A 6594-nucleotide genomic window follows, 5' to 3' on the forward strand; every position below is an offset into this window, starting at 1 on the left:
CTTGCCCCCAGAGACATATCATCTAGCAAGAAGCTGCTATGGCTGATGTCAAAGAGGTTACTGCCTGTGTTGTCTTCTAGCATTTTACTTATTTCCTGTTTCAGATTAAGGTGTTTAATCCATTTTGGTGTAAGAAAGTGGATTTCATTCGTTTGAAAGGTGCTGTCGAATTTTCCCAACACCATTTGTGGAAGAGATTTTTTTTCCCATTGTGTATTCCTTTCTGTTTCGTTGGTAATTTATTGACCATTATAGTTGTGGGCTAATTTCTTCATTCTTTTCTGTTCTATTGAACTAAGTATCTACTTTTGCGTCAGTGCCATACAGTCTTGATCACTACAGGGTTTTTAAAAGATTTTATTTATTTATTTGAGAGAGATAGAGAATGAGAGAGAGCATGAAAGGAGAGGTCAGCAGGAGAAGCCTGCCCAGCAGGGAGCCCAACGCAGGACTCGAACTCAGGACTTCAGGATCATGACCTGAGCCGAGGGCAGTCGCCCAACCAACTGAGCCACCCAGGCGCCCCTGGATCACTACAGTTTTGCAATATAACTTGAAGTCCAGAATTGGGATGCCTCCTGCTTTGCTTTTCTTTTTGAAGATTGATTTAGCTATTTGGGGTCTTTTGTGGTTCCATACACCACAAAAACAATTTTAGGATTGTTTTGTTCTAGCTCTGTGAAAAATGCTGTTTGTATTTTTTTTAAGATTTTATTTATTTATTTGACAGACAGAGACCACAAGTAGGCAGAGAGGCTGGCAGAGAGAGAGGAAAGGAAACAGGCTTCCTGCTGGGCAGAGAGCCCCAGGACTCTGGGATCATGACCCGAGCTGAAGGCAGAGGCTTTAACCCACTGAGCCACCCAGGTGCCCCACTGTTTGTATTTTGATAGGTTTTGCATTAAATGTGTAGATTGTTTTGGGGAGTCTAGGCATTTTAACAATATTTGTTCTTCTAATCCATGAGCATGAAATGTCTTTCCATTTCCTTGTGTCATCTTCAATTTCTTTCATCAGTGTTTTACACCTTTCAGAGTACAAATCTTTTACATCTTTGGTTGGTTTTATTCCTAGATATCTTGTGTTTTTTTTGTGCAATTGTAAATCAGACTGATTTCTTAATTTCTCTCTCTGCTGCTTCATTATTGGTATATAGAAATGCAACAGATTTCTGTATGTTGATTTTGTCTCCCATACTTTACTGAATTCATGTATCAGTCCTCGCAATTTTTTGGTGGAGTCTTTTGGGTATTCTGAATAGAGTATCATGTCATCTGCAAATAGTGAAAGTTTCACCTCTTCCATACTGATTTGGATGACTTTTGTTTGGTTGTCTGACTGCTGTGGCTAGGACTTCCAGTCCCATATTAAATAAGCATGGGGGGAGCGGACATCCCTGTCTTGTTCCTGACCATAGAGGAAAAGCTCTCAGTTTTTCACCATTGTGAATATTAGCTGTGGGTTTTTCATGTATGGCCTTTATTATGTTGAGGTGTGTTCCCTCTAAACCTACTTTGTTGAGGGCTTTTATCATGACTGGATGTCGTACTTTGTCGAATGTTTTTTCTACATCGATTGAGAAGATCGTATTGTTCTTATCTTTTCTCTTATTAATGTGGTGTATCACGTTGATTGATTTGCAAATACTGAACCACCCTTGTAGCCCAGGTATAAGTCCCACTTGATTGTGGTGAATGATTCTTTTAATGTACTGTTGGATTCAATTTGCTAGTATTTTACTGAGAATTTTTACATCTATGTTCATCAGGGATATTGGCCTGTCCTCTTTTTTTAGTAGAGTCTTCATCCAGTTTTGGAATCAGGATAATGCTGGCCTCATAGAATGGGTTTGGAATTTTTCCTTCCTTTTCTATATTTTGGAATAGTTTGAGAAGAATAGGTATTAACTCTTCTTTAAAAGTTTGGTAGACATTGGGAAGGGTATGTGTTTTGGTGAGTGCTGTGAGGTGTGTAAACCTGGCGACTCACAGACCTGTACCCCTGGGGATAAAAATACATGTTTATAAAAAATAAAAAACTAAAAAAAAAAAAGAAGAAGAAGAAGAAAGTTTGGTAGAATTCCCCGTGAGGCCATCTGGCCCTGGACTTTTGTTTTTTGGGAGATTTGATTACTGATTCAACTTCTTTGCTGGTTATTTGTTCCAGTTTGTATTTCTTCCTGTATCAGTTTTGGTAGTTTATATGTTTCTGGGAGTTTATCCATTTCTCCCAGGTTGTCCAATTTGTTGGCATATAGTTTTTCATAGTATTCTCTTATTATTATTTCTATTTCTATGGTGTTGTTATTTCTCCTCTCTCATTCATGATTTTATTTATTTGGGTCATTTCTCTCTCTCTCTTTTTTTCTTTTTAGATAAGTCTGGCTAGGGTCTTATCAACTTTACTAATTTTTTCAAAGAACCAGCTCTTGGTTTCATTGGTCTGTTCTTTTGGATTTTTTTTTAGTATCTATATCATTTATTTCTGCTTTAATCTTTATTATTCATCTTCTGTTGTCTTTAAGCTTCATCTTCTAGTTCCTTTAGGTGTTAGGTTAGGTTATTTATTTGAGATTGTTCTTGCTTCTTGAGGTAGGCTGGTACTGCTACATACTTTGGAATTTTCCAGGGATTTTAGGAGTTCTATCATTCCTACCATTTTTTTCTCTTGGCCGACATTGTTGGTACCCTACCCAACTGCCATCCTTCAGTTTCTTCCTCCCTAATACACCTTGATTTCTGTTGATATTTAGGACAACCCTGATTGCTTCTTGGCCTTTTGGCTAAGATCAAGTGTAGGACAACCCTAGATTTCATGGGAGCTGGGATCTCAAATGAAGACCTACAAAATGCCAGCCCCCAATTTTTATTATATTCAAAAGACATCAAATTACTCAGTCGACTTGTTTTTAAAAGTTTGTACATGTGTAATCTCAATTTCTGCACTTAGTTTGTCCTAGACTAATAACCAACATTTTGTAGACCAGCACCAGCCCAGGAACCAAATTGTGAGTAGCATTGGTCTGACCTGACTAATCATGATAATTCTATTTATCTTGCCAAATGATTGATTTGGGCGTGGACAAGAAACATGATTTCTGGCCATTAAGATAAGAGGGGATGTCTACTGGGACACCTGGGAAAAGTTTGGTCTTAGTAAGGGACAAAAGACAGTTATGATCTTTTTTCTAGCCTCTTGATGTTAGTGTACGACCATGTGATGCCTGAGTAGCTGCAGCCATCTTGGGGTCATAAAGTGAAGGACCAGTAGGCTGAGGAGAGTGGAACAGGATGGAGGGACACTGCATTCTTAATGATGTTGCTAAGCTGATGAATTACCTACTCTTGAATCCCTCTATGCCTGGGAGATAATAAAATGGCCTTATTGGTTGATCCACTATGTGTTGTTTTTGCTGTTAATTGCAACTGAAAGAATTCTAACTGATGCACCTTGAAGGACATAACAGGGTTAACAGCTTGGGTATAGAGGCTTATCTGTATTTAGGATATTTTATGGTGACCTTAGAATTCCCAGAAGAAATTATAAGGATAAAAAATGGTTAAATAAAGCTAAGTTGTGTACTGACCCACCAGACATAGCAGGTATCATTCCAAAATTAGCATCATTTTTTGTTTTTAATTTTAAATTAACACGCAGTAAATTTGATTTTTTATGTGTGTATAGTTCATGAATTTTAACAAATGCAGAAATTCATATAACCAGCACCATAGTAAGGATACAAAATAGTTTCATCATCCCATAGAAACTCCGTCATGCTATTGCTTTGCCCTCACACCCTCTCCCCACTCCTAACCATTGATCTGTTCTAAATCACTATATTTTTGTCCTTTCAAAAATGTCATATAAATGGAAGCAAACAGTACATAACATTTTGAAATCATCTTCTTTCATTCAGCGCAATGGTTCTGAGATTCATCCAAGTTGTTGCATATTCATTCCTTTTCACTGCAGAGTAGTAGTCCATTGGATGGCCATATCACAGCTTATTTATCCATTCATCCCCTAAAGGATATTTGGGTGCTTTCCAAGTTTTGGTGATTATATGTAGAACACTTTTAAAGCATTTACGTACAGATTTTGTATGAGCATAGGTTTTTATTTCTCTAGGACAAGTACCTAGGCTTGGGATTGCTGGGTCATATGGTAAGTGTATATTTAACTTTACAAGAAGCTGCCTTTTTTCCAGGGTGGCTATCACATTTTTCATTCTCACCAGCAATCTAAGAAAGTTCCAGATGTTTCCTTATATTTTCCCTGAAAAATCTTATTGTTTTATGATTTACATTTAGTTCTGTGATCCATTTTGAGTCAATTTTTGTATTAAGTGTGAAGTTTTAATCAAAATTCATTTTTTATATATTGATGTCCAGTTGTCCTAATATCATTTGCTGAAAAGACTATCATTTTCCCATTGAATTCTTTGTATCTTTGTCACAAACCAATTGACCATAATTGTGTGGGTCTGTTTCTGCATTCTCTATTATGTTGCATTGGTCTATATGTCTATCACTTCACCAATACCACACTATCTTCATTACTGTGCCTATATAGTAGGCTTAAAATCAGGTTGTGTGACTCCTCCAACCTTATTAATCTTTTCAAAATCATTTTGGGTATTCTAGTATATGTGCTGCCGAAGCAAGCACTCATTTTGGGTATTCTACTTCCTTTGCCTTTCTGTATGAATTTTAGATTCAACACATCTGTATTTACAAACAATCTTGCTGAGATTTTGATAGGAGATGCATTAAATCTATAGATTAATTTAGGGAGAACTGACATCTTTAATATTTTGAGTGTTCCACTCCATAAACATGATATGTTTTTCCAGTTATTTAGGCCTTTGGAAATTTCTTTCATCATAATTATATAAACTTAAGCATACAGATCCTTCACATATTTTGTTAGATTTCCCCCCAAGTATTTCATTTTCTGGAGCTATTATAAATAGTATTATTTATCACTACTATGTAGAAATGTGATTGATTTCTGTGTGTTGACCTTGTATTCTACAAAAATTCACTTATTAATTCTAGGTGTGTGTGTGCATGTGTGTGTGTTATTTGGGGTTGTCATCTCTGAATAGAGTTTTATTCAACCCCTCTCCTTTCTTCTCCTCTCCCTCCCTAACTGCCTAGAGTTGAGCTGCCTAATTCAGGTGAAATATAAGGATAAATAGCGTTATTATAGGTCACCTGCAAATTATTCAAGTTGCTTAGAAGTTATTCTACAACAAGGTGACCAAAATATTACATGCAGATGATGCGATCATAAAGCTATGAAAATGGTAAAACAATAATAAAAATCTACAATAATAAATATTACAAAAATAGTAGTACTTCTTATGTGCCAGGGACTGTTCCAATTATTGTACATAAACAAACTTTTGTAATCACAACCTATGACATGGATACTATTATTCCCATTTTGCAGATGTACAAGCTATAAATGGCAGAGCAGGGCACAAACCCAGGTAGCCTGGCTCCAAAGCTTGCACTCTTAATCATTACCCATTGGAACAGAAGATTCTGGAAATGGAATCCAAAATATCCGGGAGATTAGTATGATTTCAAACGAATGAGTAAAATATTGACTATTCAACAATTATATAGAAATAACTGGATAGCTATTGGGAAAAATTAAAGTTGGAAACCTATATTTATATTGTACATCAAAATAAAACCCATATTGGACAAGTATTTAAAGGCAAAAATTAAAACCATAAAGGTGCTAAAAAACATAAAGACTTTTATAATCTTTTTTTTTCAATTTATTTATTTTCAGAAAAACATTATTCATTATTTTTTCACCACACCCAGTGCTCCATGCAAGCCGTGCCCTCTATAATACCCACCACCTGGTACCCCAACCTCCCACCCCCCTGCCACTTCAAACCCCTCAGATTGTTTTTCAGAGTCCATAGTCTCTCATGGTTCACCTCCCCTTCCAATTTACCCAAATTCCCTACTCCTCTATAACGCCCCTTGTCCTCCATGCTATTTGTTATGCTCCACAAATAAGTGAAACCATATGATAATTGACTCTCTCTGCTTGACTTATTTCACTCAGCATAATCTCTTCCAGTCCCGTCCATGTTGCTACAAAAGATGGATATTCGTCCTTTCTGATGGAGGCATAATACTCCATAGTGTATATGGACCACATCTTCCTTATCCATTCATCCGTTGAAGGGCGTCTTGGTTCTTTCCATAGTTTGGCGACCGTCGCCATTGCTGCTATAAACATTGGGGTACAGATGGCCCTTCTTTTCACGACATCTGTGTCTTTGGGGTAAATACCCAGGAGTGCAATTGCAGGGTTCTAGGGAAATTCTATTTTTAATTTCTTGAGGAATCTCCACACTGTTTTCCAAAGTGGCTGCACCAATTGCATTCCCACCAACAGTGTAAGAGAGTTCCCCTTTCTCCACATCCTCTCCAACACATGTTGTTTCCTGTCTTGTTAATTTTGGCCATTCTAACTGGTGTGAGGTGGTATCTCAGTGTGGTTTTAATTTGAATCTCCCTGATGGCTAATGATGATGAACATTTTTTCATGTGTCTGATAGCCATT

At 36.9% G+C, this 6594-nt stretch overlaps 1 non-coding gene across 1 annotated transcript; it reads left to right on the plus strand.

Annotated features, from left to right (window-relative positions):
• Window positions 1-2762: 2762 nt before the first annotated feature.
• On the plus strand, window positions 2763-2954 carry LOC122897718. The gene has a single exon (XR_006382597.1). It is a non-coding gene; the product is annotated as a U2 spliceosomal RNA (small nuclear RNA).
• The last annotated feature ends 3640 nt before the right edge of the window (window positions 2955-6594 follow it).

Source organism: Neovison vison, chromosome X (assembly GCF_020171115.1).
Source record: "Neovison vison isolate M4711 chromosome X, ASM_NN_V1, whole genome shotgun sequence".
NCBI classification, from domain to species: Eukaryota; Metazoa; Chordata; class Mammalia; order Carnivora; family Mustelidae; genus Neogale; species Neogale vison.